General features: G+C 39.7%; 1 pseudogene; it reads left to right on the top strand.

Moving 5' to 3' along the window:
• The first annotated feature begins 351 nt into the window (after nucleotides 1–351).
• On the top strand, nucleotides 352–944 carry LOC116860547 (annotated as a pseudogene).
• Nucleotides 945–15,507: the final 14,563 nt, after the last annotated feature.

The following is a 15,507-nucleotide window of genomic DNA, read 5'->3' as shown; positions in this document are numbered from 1 at the left end:
TAGGGCCACTAAAAGTGCAGCCCCTTATCAGGACCCAGGAAAGAAGGTGTCAGCCAGCTGGTGAGCAGCCGTTGTGGAACGCCGGAGATCCCTAAAGATTCTCTTGATCTTTGACAAAGAAGTGGTTTTATGTATTATAATATGTGCACATTTCCGAATTGCTCACAACCTCAAAAGTAACTTAACAATTCTTCACTTTATGCTAATTAGATGATTTCTGTGAATATCCAATGGTTTCTCACTAAAGGGCGGGAACCCTTGCCCTTCTGTGCTTCCGCTACTGGTTAATAAGGAGTTAGTCGCTTTATTTGGGAAACACCGCACTCTTACTTGCATGCCATGATAGGTTAAATCCTGTCAAAGGAAAAAGGACTGAGGGCAGATGAAAAGAGAGCCTGCATGATGGAAATATTTTTTGAGATAAAAAAAGTACTTCAATTAAAGACATGGAGAAGATTTTTCCCCAAAAGAAACACATTACTGCTCTGTCAGTAAAAGAAGTCCTTCCAAGCTTAGTCAATGTTGGTGTGGTTAGCTGAGAAAGGACTGGAACCTCTGATTGTTGGGCTTTTCCAAGTAAAATTCTTCATGTGAGGAAATGTAGGTAGGAGGTTCTGGAATCTCAGTTACAGGAGAAAAGCCAAAAGCATGCAGACCTACCAAAAAGCAGAAACTAAAATTAGTTGACATGAACCAACCATACTAGCAAAAGAGTTTTTTCAACTTTGAGACCAAAGGGAACAGCTAAAGGCAGAAGTAGAAAAATACAAAGAATGTGACCTAGAAGTTATAGAGGAAATAGGCCAAGCAAATAAAGTAACCAAAGAAGCTGCTGACAGATGGCGTGATAATGTATTTGCAATAAAATCTTGGGCCAAAAGAGAATTTGAAGAAAATAAAACTGATTTTTAAAAAATCTTGGAATTCCAGAAGACTCTAAATAGACTGAAATGTTCAATTTTGGTTAAGGACCTACGTGCTAGTGTGTACATTTTTATATTATCCAGTTAAATGTACTGAATGGTTGTTTACCTAAAACTGTTTATCATTTTATTAATTTTAAATAAAATACAAAGTATATAAAAAGAAGAATCTCTCCTTCTTGCCTCCTGCTTCATAGCACTCTCTTTTATAATTTCTTTCATATTGTTCTGGCTTTGGTGTCTCACTTTTCCTGTGTGGTCATACCCACTTCCAACCCAGCTCTTTTCCAGGTAGTTTCTCCTTTGAGGAGGATTGCTTTGTACTAAAAACATGGCACACTCTGAGATGGCCTGGGGAGACTTCTGTACATTGGCTAAGACTCCTTCCCTGAGCTCCTTACATTTTTTTTAAATACATTTTATTCTTAAGTAATTTCTACAACCAACATGGGGCTCCAACCCACAACCCCAAGATCAAGAGTTGCATGTTCTACTGGATGGCCAGACAGATGACCCCTTCAGCTGCTCATCTAACAGGACTCCAGCCCCAAGCGGATTGAACATTGGATGGTATATGCCATGCAAAGGTATTTGGACTTGAGCATAGAGGCCACTGAGATCCAACTAGCCTGAAACAGACACATCCCTCCAGTAACTAGATGGAGTATAGATCAATAGGGGCCAAAGGCAGAGGTTCAATGACAAGCTTATCTTCAATTTAGTTGTTATATGAAATAACAACTGAAATTAATCTAAGGTAATAAGAATAGATTTATGAGATACTTGGATTGTAAACAGCAATCTTTTTTCCTGACCAAGTATAGTCAGAGTGCAGAGAGAGAAAGAAGTTGAAGATCTCCTCCAGGTGGTCACCTGCACCCCAGCTTTGTGGGATGCCTCAGTTGAGATATGGAACACAGGAAAAAGCAGTTCAGAAGAAATATACACTTAATTTTAGACCAGGCACATGTGAGATATCTTTAAAATTTTGTCAAAATCATATAAGAGTGGAAATAAGAAGCAGATTGTTTTAAATTTGAGCAATATTCTTGGGCAGTTATGTACTATTATAGCACTGTGCTTTTATTTTTTTTTAATTTATTTTTTTTAAGATTTTTATTTATTTATTTGACACAGAGAGAGAGAGAGATCACAAGTAGGCAGAGAGGCAGGCAGAGAGAGAGGGGGAAGCAGGCTCCCCGCTGAGCAGAGAGCCCGATGCGGGGCTTGATCCCAGGACCCTGAGATCATGACCTGAGCCGAAGGCAGAGGCTTTAACCCACTAATCCACCCGGGTGCCCCTAGCACTGTGCTTTTAAACACTGTATTATTTGCAGTAAATTGGGGGCTTTTATATTTATTTATTTATTTTAGAGAGAGCATGCCTGAGAACGAGCCTGAATAGGGGGAGGGTCAGAGGGAGATGGAGAGAATCTTCAGCAGACTCTCTACTGAGGACCCTGACGTGTGGGGCTTGTTCTCACTTGATATCATGTCCTGTGCTGAAATCAAGAGTCAGACACTTAGCCAACTGAGCCATTCAGGCGACCCAGTAAAGTTTGCTTTTAAAATTTTAACAAGATGGGTATGAGTAGTAATATTAAATGTTAATGTAATACCTGCTATTAATTAATTAATTGTATGTCTGTCATTTCAAAAATTATTAGTAATTTATTTTTACGTTTTTGAAGATTTTATTTATTTATTTGATAGAGAGAGAGAGTACAAGCAGGTGGAGTGACAGGGAGAGGGAGAAACAGGTCCTGCTGAGCAGAGAGCTTGATGTAGGGCTTGATCCCTATATTGGACCCTGAGATTATGAGCTGAGCCGAAGGCAGCTGCTTAATCGACTGAGCCACACAGGCATCCCTGTTTTCTAAATCTAAAGCTATTATGGGAATACCTGGCTGGCTCAGTTGTTTAAATGTCTGCCTTTGGCTCAGGTCATGTTCCCAGAATCCCTGGATTTAGCTCAGCCTCAGACTCCCTGCTCAGCAAGGAGTCTGTGTCTCCCTCTGACCCGCCCCTTTCTTGTGTTCTCTCTCTCTCAAATAAATAAATAAATAAAAACTGGCTAAAATTTTTCTGCATGAATATGAAAAAAATATTTTTGAAAGAAGATACAGGTGGGTAAATGATCTAAAAGCACACATAACTACAATATGTGAAGAACTTACTAAGTATACTACTATGCACTTTATAAACAATTACAAAACTTATTCCTCAAAACAACATGAGTTCTTGTTGTCTTTATTTTATGAATCAATAAACTTTATCCCAAAGTAGCACCATCCCTATCCCAAATTATACTAGCAGGATTCTCAGAAGGTTTATATGACCCCAACTTGCATTCATGCATCCACTGAACAAACATTTTAGTGTCTGCTGGTTGACAAGGACTGCTCTAGGCAGGGGTATGGAGCAGTGAAAAAAAAAAAAAAAGTAAAAAATCTCTACCCCATTGGAACTTGCAATCTAGTGGGAGAACAGGTAATAAACACAAAAATAAGTAAAATAATATGCTATTAAAAGATAAATACTTGGGAGAAAAAAATAAAGCAAGAAAGAGGAACAGCCAGTGACACAGGTCAGAAAGTCTGAGGCTTTAAACAGGACAGCCTTGGAAGGTTTCGTCATGAAGGTCACATCTGAACAAAGGCTTAGAAGCACTGAGTGAGAATAATTTTCTTGAGGATATATGGTGGAAAAGCAATACAGGGAGCAGAATGGGAATGATGCCATGACATTTAGGTGAAACATGTCCAGTGGTCAAGAGCATCAAGGTGACCAAAATAAGGAAAGTAGCAGGAGTGAAACCAAAGAAGCTTCTATCCTGAGATTAGATGATGTTGGAGGGTTTGAGCAGAAGGATAACATGCCCTGAATTCAGCTATAAAGTGACACTCTGGTTGACAATAGACTGGTGGAAGGAGTAGGGGGAAGAGAGCAAGCAGACAGAAGAGTTAATTGTACATTAAAATAGTCTAAGTAAGATAGATGATGGTGGTGGCTTAGACCTGGGCATAGCAGTGGAGGAGTGAGAAGTAGTCAGATTCTGGATATTTTGAAGGTAGAGCCAAGAGAATTTCCTGATGATTGAATTTGAAGTGTAAGAGGAAAAAAAAAAAATCAAGGGTAACTTGGAATGTGGGGCCAAGCCAAATGGAAAATCAAGTTGCCAGATGCAGGAGATTTTGGAGAATCAATATTGTGGTTTGGGCATATTTTGAAGATTTCACGTAAAACACCAGATATATGATCAGAGTTTAGAGGACAGGTCTGAGCTGAAAATAAAGATTTGGGAGTAGATACTATATTGCTGGTATCTAACACCATGAGCCTAAGTGTGATATAGAAGAGGTTCAGAGAGAAATGAGGAGGCTCAGCAGGGGAGATGCAAGAGAGAAGAACATGAGATCCTGGAGGAAACCCAAGTAAAGAAAAATCTTCAAGGATCAGAGGTAACCAATTATGTCCAAGTCTGCGTGGAGACAGAGAAAGGACATTGGTTTCACATACTGCACTTATTGGGGCCTACGAATAAAACAGTCTCTGAGCAGTGGTGGAACAAAGCATTTTCAAGTAGTTTGAGACACAATGGCAGAAAAGGGGTTGGAATAAACATGGATGCAAAAATCCTCAACAAAACATTAGCAAATCAAATCCAACAATGTATTAAAAGAATTGTACACAATAACTAAGTGCGATTTATCCCAAGTGTACAAGACTGGTAGAAGGAGTAGGGGGAAGGAAGGGGGAGGAAAATCAATGTAATATATCACATCAACAGGCTGAAAATGAAAAAAAAAATCATATTAGTGTCAATAGATGCAGAAAAAGCATTTAACAGAATCCTACACCCATTCATGATAAGAGTTCTTAGTAAAGTATGAACAGAGGGGGATCTTCTTTACCTTGATAAGGAATATCTATGAAAAACCTATAGCTGGGGTGCCTGGGTGGCTCAGTGGGTTAAAGCCTCTGCCTTCAGCAAAGGTCATGATCCCAGGGTCCTGGGATAGAGCCCCACATCGAGCTTTCTGCTCAGCGGGGAGCCTGCTTCCTCTTCTCTCTCTCTCTCTGCCTGGCTCTCTGCCTACTTGTGGTCTCTGTCCATCAAACAAATAAATAAAATCTTAAAAAAAAAAAAAAGAGAAAATCTACAGTTAACATCATACTTAATGGTGAGAAATTCATTATTTTCCCACCCAGATCAGGAATAAGGAAAGGATGTCTCCTCCCAACACCCCTTCCAACATCAAACCAGAGGTTCTAGCTAATGTAACAAGACAAGAAAAGGAAATAAAAGGTATACAGCTTGAAAGGAAGAAAAGGAATTGGAGACAGTAAGGAGGCAACTATTTCATAGTTTTGGTTCAAAAGGTGGTAGCTAGAGGACAAATAGTGTCAAAAGATGTTTATTTGTATTTTTAAGCGATTAGCAGTAAGAGTAGCAGTAAGAGTGCCTGGATGGCCCAGTTGGTGGGGCGACTGCCTTCCACTCTGGTCATGATCCTGGAGTCCCAGGACTGAACTCTGCATCAGGTCCCCTGCTCAATGGGGAGTCTTCTTTTCCCTCTGCCCTGCTGATGCTCTCTCTCACTCTCTCTCTTGCTCTCTAATAAATAAATAAAATCTTAAAAAAAACATGGGAGCAATCATTAAGCATGCAAAGAAAGGATGCTAAAGAGAGGAGAATTGCTGAAGAAATGTCCCTAATCAAAACTATGTCTCTAGCCACCTAGATGCTAAGAACCATCTATGTATGGTGATTTTGTCATCACTGGCTATGTTTTTAAACATGATCCTCTATAAGATCTCTCTTTCTCTCTCTCCGTATCTCTTTCTTACTTTCATGTTTCTTTTTTTCTTTTTGGACATTTCTCTAGTATTTTTTTAAGTCCAAGACAGAAGTAACTTTCGAAATTATTTCTCCTCTAAGGATACTGACAATGACAATTTTATGATGGGTATCTTTAGTAATCCTATGCAAGTTCTTTTAAAAAATCTTATGCAAAACTAGAAAAAGTTGTTATAGTTGCTTTTGTATAATATGATAAAATTTAATTTTATTGAACTAACAGAACCACTTTCATGTTGTATTTAAATCGCTTTCTCTAGCAATCCAACCTATATTTCTAACCCATGTCTACCTACAATTTTCTTTTTTCTTAATTTTATTTCAAAGAATGTAACATAAGTTACACTGACATGCACTGTTTATTGCAATCCATGTGTGACTACTGACACAGATTATGCCATAGATAAAGCACATCAATCAATAATATTATCCAGAATCATATTTCTGATAATATATTGGTATAAATCTATGTTAGTATAATATATATATTATATATATATATAATATATATATATATATGTTTTTAACTAATGAGAGGAAACAATGGAGACAGATAAAAATCACAGAATCTTGTAAAAAAATTATTTTTATCTTTTTAAAAGCTCCCTCCCATTAAAATCTTCACCGAATCTAGTAAAGAGCACAAAATTGATTGACTGAGGGACTACGTCCCAACCCTATCAGATACAATTAGCACTGTTTTAAAATAGATGAGGATGAATGAGGAAAAGCAGTAGCCCTGGATAATCTCCGACTGAATGATTAATAACCACTGAAGAGCAACTGTGATTCAGGGAAAAGCTAATAATCAGATCCCAAGGCCTACATTTATTTTTTTTTCAATTTATAACATTCTTATTTTTTAATAATAGCTTCACCTTATTTTTTTTTTTAGTCACCAAATACTACTTCATTAGTTCTTGATGTAGTATTCCATGATTCATCATTTGTGTATAACACCCACTGCTCATTGCAATATGTGCCCTCCTTAATACCCATCACCAGGGTCACCTCTCCCCTGACCCCCTCCCCTCTGAAACCCTCAGTTTCTTTCCCAGAGCCCATTGTCTCTCATGGTTCCTCTCCCCCTCGGATTCTGCCCCCCTTATTTTTCCCTTCCTTCTCCTATGTCCTCCATGTTATTCCTTATGTTCCACATATAAGTGAGACCATATGATAATTATCTTTCTCTGCTTGACTTATTTCCCTTAATGTAATCCTCTCCAGTTCCATCTGTGTCTATGCAAATGGTGGATATTCATCCTTTCTGATCACGAAGTAATATTCCATTGTATATATGGACCACATCTTTTTTTTTTATTTTTTAATTTTATTTTCAGCTTAACAGTATTCATTGTTTTTGCACCACACCCAGTGCTCCATGCAATCCGTGCCCTCTACAATACCCACCACTTGGATCCCCCAACCTCCCACCCCCCGCCCCTTCAAAACCCTCAGATTGTTTTTCAGGGTCCATAGTCTCTCATGGTTCACCTCGCACTCAGATTTCCCTCAGCTCCCTTCTCTTCTCCAACTCCCCATGTCCTCCATGTTATTTGTTATACCCCCAAAATAAGTGAAAGCATATGATAATTGACTCTCTCTGCTTGACTTATTTCACTCAGCATAATCTCTTCCAGTCCCGTCCATGTTGCTACAAAAGTTGGGTATTCATCCTTTCTGATGGAGGCATAATACTCCATAGTGTATATAGACCACATCTTCCTTATCCATTCATCGGTTGAACGGCATCTTGGTTCTTTCCACAGTTTGGCGACCATGGCCATTGCTGCTATAAACATTGGGGTACAGATGACCTTTCTTTTCACTACATCTGTATCTTTGGGGTAAATACCCAGTAGTGCAATGGCAGGGTCATAGGGAAGCTCTATTTTTAATTTCTTGAGGAATCTCCACACTGTTCTCCAAAGTGACTGCACCAACTTGCATTCCCAAAAACAGTGGAAGAGGGTTCCCCTTCCTCCACATCCCCTCCAACACATGTTGTTTCCTGTCTTGCTAATTTGGTCCATTCTAACCGGTGTAAGGTGGTATCTCAATGTGGTTTTAATTTGAATCTCCCTGATGGCTAGTGATGATGAACATTTTTTCATGTGTCTGATAGCCATTTGTATGTCTTCATTGGAGAAGTGTCTGTTCATATATTCTGCCCATTTTTTGATATGATTGTCTGTTTTGTGTGTGTTGAGTTTCAGGAGTTTTTTATAGATCCTGGATATCAACCTTTTGTCTATACTGTCATTTGCAAATATCTTCTCCCATTCCGTGGGATGCCTCTTTATTTTGCTGACTGTTTCCTTTGCTGTGCAGAAGCTTCTGATTTTGATGAAGTCCCAAAAGTTCATTTTCACTTTTGTTTCCTTTGCCTTTGGAGATATCTCTTAAATGAAGTTGCTGTGGCTGATATTGAAGAGGTGACTGCCTATATTCTCCTCTAGGATTCTGATGGATTCCTGTCTCACATTGAGGTCTTTTATCCATTTTGAGTTTATTTTTGTGTACAGTGTAAGAGAATGGTCGAGTTTCATTCTTCTACATATAGCTGTCCAGTTATCCCAGCACCATTTATTGAAGAGACTCTCTTTTTTCCACTGTGTATTTTTTTCTGTTTTGTCAAAGATTATTTGACCATAGAGTTGAGGGTCCATATCTGGGCTCTCCACTCTGTTCCACTGGTCTATGTGTCTGTTTTTATGCCAGTACCACGCTGTCTTGGTGATCACAGCTTTGTAGTAAAGCTTGAAATCAGGTAACATGATGCCCCCAGTTTTATTTTTGTTTTTCAATATTTCTTTAGTGATTCGGGGTCTCCTCTGATTCCAAACAAATTTTAGGATTATTTGATCCAGCTCTTTGAAAAATACTGGTGGAATTTTTATCAGAATGGCATTAAAAGTATAGATTCCTCTAGGCAGTATAGACATTTTAACAATGTTTATTCTTCCGATCCAAAAGCATGGAATAATGGTCTTCCATCTTTTTGTGTCTTCTTCAATTTCTTTCATGAGTGTTCTGTAGTTCCTCAAGTACAGATCCTTTACCTCTTTGCTTAGGTTTATTCCCAGGTATCTTATGGTTCTTGGTGCTATAGTAAATGGAATCGAGTCTCTAATTTCCCTTTCTGTATTTTCATTGTTAGTGTATAAGAAAGCCACTGATTCCTGTACATTGACTTTGTATCCTGCCACGTTGCTGAATTGTTGTATGAATTCTAGCAGTTTGGGGGTGGAGTCTTTTGGGTTTTCCATATAAAGAATCATGTCATCTGCGAAGAGAGAGAGTTTGACTTCTTCCTTGCCAATTTGGATACCTTTTATTTCTCTTTGTTGTCTGATTGCTGTTGCTAGGACTTCTAATACTATGTTGAACAAGAGTGGTGAGAGTGGGCATCCTTGTCGTGTTCCTGATCTCAAAGGAAGGCTGCAAGCTTTTTCCCATTGAGGATGATATTTGCTGTGGGTCTTTCATAGATAGGTTTTATGAAGTTCAGGAATGTTCCCTCTATCCCTATACTTTGAAGCGTTTTAATCAGGAACTGATGCTGGATTTTGTCAAATGTTTTTTCTGCATCAATTGAGAGGACCATGTCATTCTTCTCTCTTCTCTTATTGATTTGTTCTATCACATTGATTGATTTGTGAATGTTGAACCATCCTGGTAGCCCAGGGATGAATCCCACCTGGTCATGGTGGATAATCTTTTTAATGTGCTGTTGGATCCTGTTTGCTAGGATCTTGTTGAGAATCTTAGCATCCATATTCATCAGTGATATTGGTCTGAAATTCTCCTTTCTCGTAGGGTCTTTGCCTGGTTTGGGGATCAAGGTAATGCTGGTTTCATAGAAAGAGTCTGGAAGTTTTCCTTCTGCTTCAATTTTTTGAAACAGCTTCAGGAGAATAGGTGTTATTTCTTCTTTGAAAGTTTGGTAGAATTCCCCAGGGAACCCGTCAGGTCCTGGGCTCTTGTTTTTTGGGAGGTTTTTGATCACTGCTTCAATCTTGTTACTAGATGTCGGTCTATTCAGGTTGTCAATTTCTTCCTGGTTCAATTTTGGGAGTTTATAGTTTTCCAGGAATGCATCCATTTCATCTAGGTTGCTTAGTTTATTGGCATATAACTGTTGATAATAACTTCTGATGATTGTTTCCACTTCCTCGGTGTTAGTTGTGATCTCTCCCTTTTCATTCATAATTTTATGAATTTGGGCTTTCTCTCTTTTCTTTTGTATTAGTGTGGCCAATGGTATCGATCTTATTGATTCTTTCAAAAAACCAGCTTCTAGTTTCATTGATGCGTTCTACTGTATCTCTGGTTTCTACCTCATTGATCTCTGCTCCAATCTTAATGATTTCCCTTCTTATGTGTGGAGTTGGTTTGATTTGTTGTTGATTCTCCAGTTCTTTAAGGTGTAGAGACAGCTGGTGTGTTCTGGATTTTTCAATTTTTTTGAGGGAGGCTTGGATGGCTATGTATTTCCCCCTTAGGACCGCCTTTGCTGTATCCCGTAGGTTTTGGACCGAAGTGTCTTCGTTCTCATTGGTTTCCATGAATTGTTTCAGTTCTTCTTTGATCTCCTGGTTGATCCAAGCATTCTTAAGCAAGGTGGTCTTTAGCTTCTAGGTTTTTGAGTTCCTTCTGAACTTTTCCTTGTGATTAAGCTCCAGTTTCAAAGCATTGTGTCTGAGAATATGCAGGGAATAATCTCAGTCTTTTGGTATCGGTTGAGTCCTAATTTGTGATCCAGTATGTGGTCTCATCTTGAGAAAGTTCCTTGTGCACTGGAGAATAATGAGTATTCTGTTATTTTAGGGTGGAATGTTCTGTATATATCTATGAGGTCCATCTGGTCCAGTGTGTCATTCAATGCTCTTGTTTCTTTATTGATTTTCTGCTTCGATGATCTGTCTATTTCTGAGAGAGGCATGTTAAGATCTCCTACTATTAATGTATTCATGTCAATATGACTCTCTATCTTGATTAACAGTTTTCTTATGTAATTGGCTGCTCCCATATTGGGGGCATAGATATTTACAATTGTTAGATCATCTTGGTGGATAGTCCCTTTAAGAATGATGTAGTGTCCTTCTGTATCTCTGACTACAGTCTTTAGTTTAAAATCTAATTTGTCTGATAAGAGAATTGCTACCCCGGCCTTCTTTTGAGGCCCATTGGCATGAAAGATGGTTCTCCATCCCTTCACTTTCAGTCTGGGTGTATCTTTAGGTTCAAAATGGCTCTCTTGTAGACAACATATGGATGGGTCCTCTCGTTTTATCCAATCTGCAACCCTGTGCCTTTTTATGGGTGCATTTAGGCCATTCACATTGAGAGTGATTATTGATAGATATGTTTTTATTGACATCGTGTTACCTTTGAAGTCTTTCTTTCTGTAGATTGTCTCTATATTTCTGTTCAATGCTATTCTTAGGATTTTTCCTCCTTTATAGAACCCCTCTTTAATATTTCCTGCAGTGTCGGCTTGGTGGTTGCATAGTCTTTTAAGCCTTGCCAGTCTTGGAAACTCTTTTTCTCTCCATCCATTTTGAATGTCAGTCTTGCTGGATAAAGTATTCTTGGCTGCATGTTCTTCTCATTTATGCCCTGAATATATCTTGCCAGCCCTTTCCAGCTTGCCAGGTCTCTGTGGACAGGTCTGATGTTATTCTGATGGGCTTTCCTCTGTAAGTAAGGAGCCTCTTTGTCCTAGCGGCTTTCAAGAGATTATATCTACAATTATGATTCCTCAATTTGACTATCAGGTGCCTTGATGTTTTTCTGGAATCTATAATCTTGGGTGGAGACCGTTCGGCCTCTAGTACATGAATGCTGGTTCCATTGGCGAGATTGGGAAAATTTTCATGAAGAACTTGTTCCACTATATCTTCTAGACTTCTTTCTTTCTCCTCCCCTTCAGGGATTTGAATAATTCTGACATTGGAACGTTTCATGGCATCATTTATTTTCCTGATTCTGTTTTCGTGGCTTCTAAGCTGTTTGTTCCAGGCTTCCTCCTGATCCTTTCTCTCTATCTGTTTGTCCTCCAGATCACTAATTCTATCTTCTGTCTCAGTTACCCTAGCTTTGAGAGAATTTAGATTAGATTGGAACTCATTGAGAGCATTGTGAACATCAACTTTCGTTGCTTTCAGTTCGTCCCTAATCAATTCCATTTGGTCATCCATGGCTTTCTCCAACCTAGCTGTTGCCTGGATAGTTGTTAGCCTGAATTCTCTTTCCGACATATTGTTTATGTTGATAGCCGTTAGCTTTGTTGCAGAAGGCCCATCCTCTGTATTTTTCTTCTGTTGGGCATTTCTCCTCATAGTCATTTTGGGGAAAGATGGCTGAACGGATGTAGCTGGATGTATCGACCGTAGTGCAGTCAAGGTGCACCCTGGAAGGCTTCTGAGCAATCAGGATTCCTCACCCAAATGAGAGAAAAAAGAAAAGAAAAAGAAAAAGAGAGAGAGAGAGAGAGAGAGAGACAGGAAAGAAAGGAAGATAAAAGAGAAGGTTCCGCCCAAATGGGCCCCAAGGTAAGGTTTATGAAGTATACAAACAGAAACAAACAAAAAGACTGATAAAAGTATATGACAAGAGAAAAAAATATATATATATAAGCAAATAAAGGAAGAACCTCGTCAAAAAGAACCCCAAGTGTAAGATTTATATACTATCAGGACAAACACAAAAACACAGAAACACTGGTGGAAGAAAAAGATGGGAGAGTGGTTATAAATTCTCAGTGTGGGTGAGGAAGGTTGTTTTGATTCTTCCTGGATGTTTCTTGATATCTTTGTTAAAGGACTCAACTTTCCTAAGATAAAGGGGTATTAAAAATTGGTTTACCTATAGGGGTATTATTGATTGGGGAGAGGGGATTACTTTGAAGTTTAACTCTATATGAATATTAGAAAATAAAAATAAAAAAGGAATAAACTAGACTAAACTAAAATTAAAAAGAAATTTAAAAAATAGAAATGCAAAAGAAAAACACAGGTGTATGTATCAAAAAGTTCAGGTTAGAAGGTTATTATGGAATTTGATGTACTGGACATCTCACTGTGATGGTAAATAGGTTAAAAAATTATCTATATAAAAAAAATGAGCCAAAATAGTGGGGACAAATTAAAAATAAAAGTTGTCCTATGAAGTAGTGGTGGTTGTTCTCTTGTCGCTTTTTTTTTTTTTTTTTTTTTTTTTTTCCTTTCCTGGCTGGTTTTCTGGGGGAGGGGCCTGCCACGTGGGTTTTCAGTCAATGATGTTCCCTGAGTTAAGTCTTCCTGCCCCCTCAAGGGGGTGGGCTCTGAGGAAACCAGTTTTTTCAGGCTTTTGTTCTCTGGAGGTTTTTATGTTTGTTCACTTTTTCTTTTTTTTTTCTCTTGCCTTGACCGCTTTTGATGTTTTTGTAGGTTTAGAGGAAAGCAAATTGCACCCTGACCTCCCTCTCAGAGAGAAGCCTCAGTCTGGCTGCAGAGCCCATATAAACTCCCCCTTGGCTGTGGGCAGAGCAGGTTCCGAGTCGCGGTCCCTGGGGATGCAGGATCTTCTGCTTGTACCCAAAACCACGGCAGCGGTGGCTGTCTGGGTAGCTCCAGACTGCCACAGAGGTTCCAAGCAGCGATTGCACACTGAGATTTTTCCACTGGCCGGGCTGGGAGTGCCTGGTCTTTCTGGGTCTAAGAGCGTCCGACTTGCACGCACCTCTCTCAGGGGAGGCTGTGGGTCACGCGCGTGCATCTCAGGCTCTGAGAGCGGGGCGCAGGTACAAAAACACCAGGCTGGGTCTTCACACACCTCTCTCAGAGAGAGTTTGAGAATGAGTCTCGGGCTCTGAAACAATGGCGTGGGTCTAAGAGCGCCAGGTGGGCCTTTGTACACCTCTCTCAGGGGAGGGTGACGGGCACGCGTGTCTTAGGCTCTGTAGCAGGGCTTGGTGTTCTGACGTCTGGCGTGGCTCCCAGCCCCTCACAGGAGCCAGACCCCATGTAATCTCGGGTGCGCTGGTGGCTCAGGGACCAAGACCTGGTTTCTCCACCGCACTCTCTCTGGCTCTGTGCCAGGGGAGGCTATCCTTGGTCCCGGGACTTAAGCCCCTGTCCCTAGCCACCCCGATTCCCACAATTTCCCCCCCATGATCCTTTTCTCTTTTGGAGTGCTTTCCACCAGTTTCAAGTAATGCTGGTCCCCAGATGCAGGGCACTCTCGTATTAGGGGTATTACTTTCCAATTGGTCGTCTCTGGTGGCTCCCTCCCCCTTTTCTTTATCTTCCCATACCAGTCCGAGATTCCCACTCCACTTTACCTGCCCACTGGTGTCTTCTGCCCCTGTAGAGATCCAGACGTGTATAATTCTGATCTCAGGCTGATTTCATGGGTGATCGGAGTTCTTTGGTAGGTAATCAGCTCACTTTAGGGTACAGGGTGTAAGGCGCCTCCTCCTACTTCCCTGCCATCTTGTCCCCCCCCCCCCGCACATCTTCTTTTCCATTCATCTATTGAAGGGCATCTCAGCTCTTTCCACAGTTTGTCTATTGTGGACCTTGATGCTATGAACATTGGGGTTCATGTGCCTTCCTTTTCACTACATCTGTATCTTTGGGGTAAATACCCAGTAGTGCAATTGCTGGATTATAGGGTAGCACCATATTTAACTTTTTGAGGAACCTCACTGTTTTCCAAAGTGGCTGTACCGACTTGCATTTCCACCAACAGTGTAAGAGGGTTCCCCTTTCTCCACATCCTCTCCAACATTTGTTGTTTCCTGCCTTGTTAATTTTTGCCATTCTATCTGGTGTAAGGTGGCATCTAAATGTGGTTTTAATTTTTATTTCCCTGATGGCTAATGATGTTGAACATTTTTTCATGTGTCTGTTAGTCATTCATATGTCTTCTTTGAAGAATTGTCTGTTCATGTCTTCTGTCCATTTTTTGACTTGATTATTTGGGTTTTGGGTGTTGAGTTTGAGAAGTTCTTTATAGATCTTGGATACTAGCCCTTTATCTGTAATGTCATTTCCAAATATCTTCTCCCATTCCGTGGTTTGCCTCTTAGATTTGTTGACTGTTTCCTTTGCTGTGCAAAAGATTTTTATCTTGATGAAATCCCAGAAGTTCATTTTTGCTTCTGTTTCCCTTGCCTTTGGAGACATGTCTTGAAAGAAGTTGCTGTGGCCAATGTCAAAGTGGTTACTGCTTATGTTCTCCTCTAGGATTTTGATGGATTCCTGTCTCACTTTGAGGTCTTTCCTCCATTTAGAGTTTATCTTTGTGTATGATGTAAGAGAATGGTCCAGTTTCATTCTTCTGTATATAGTTGTGCAATTTTCCTAGCACCGTTTATTGAAGAGACAATCTCTCCAAGGCCCACATTTCTTTGTTGACTTTGCCACTGGCTAGCTGTCTGAACACTGACAGGCTACTAGACTTTCTAGGCCTCCATTTCTTCATGTATAAAATGAGGGAGTAAAAACAGAACATCTAGTTCTAAAACTCCATTATCATATACCAGGATTATTGCCATTCAGAGCAATCTTTGAGTTTACACATGAGTGAACTCCATTTTTGTGTATATATTTTAAACTCAGGGAAACATTTTTATATTCCAACTTGACACTATTGACAGCTTTATTTCCCAGTACCGTATTCTCTATGCAAATGGACTGACTCATGGATGTATTGGACTGATGTGACACTGTTGAA

Source organism: Lontra canadensis, unplaced genomic scaffold (assembly GCF_010015895.1).
Source record: "Lontra canadensis isolate GAN:19392208 unplaced genomic scaffold, GSC_riverotter_1.0 scaffold177, whole genome shotgun sequence".
In the NCBI taxonomy this organism is placed as follows: Eukaryota; Metazoa; Chordata; class Mammalia; order Carnivora; family Mustelidae; genus Lontra; species Lontra canadensis.
Note: the sequence above shows the minus strand (reverse complement) of the source record. Positions and strands in the feature narration are given on the sequence as shown.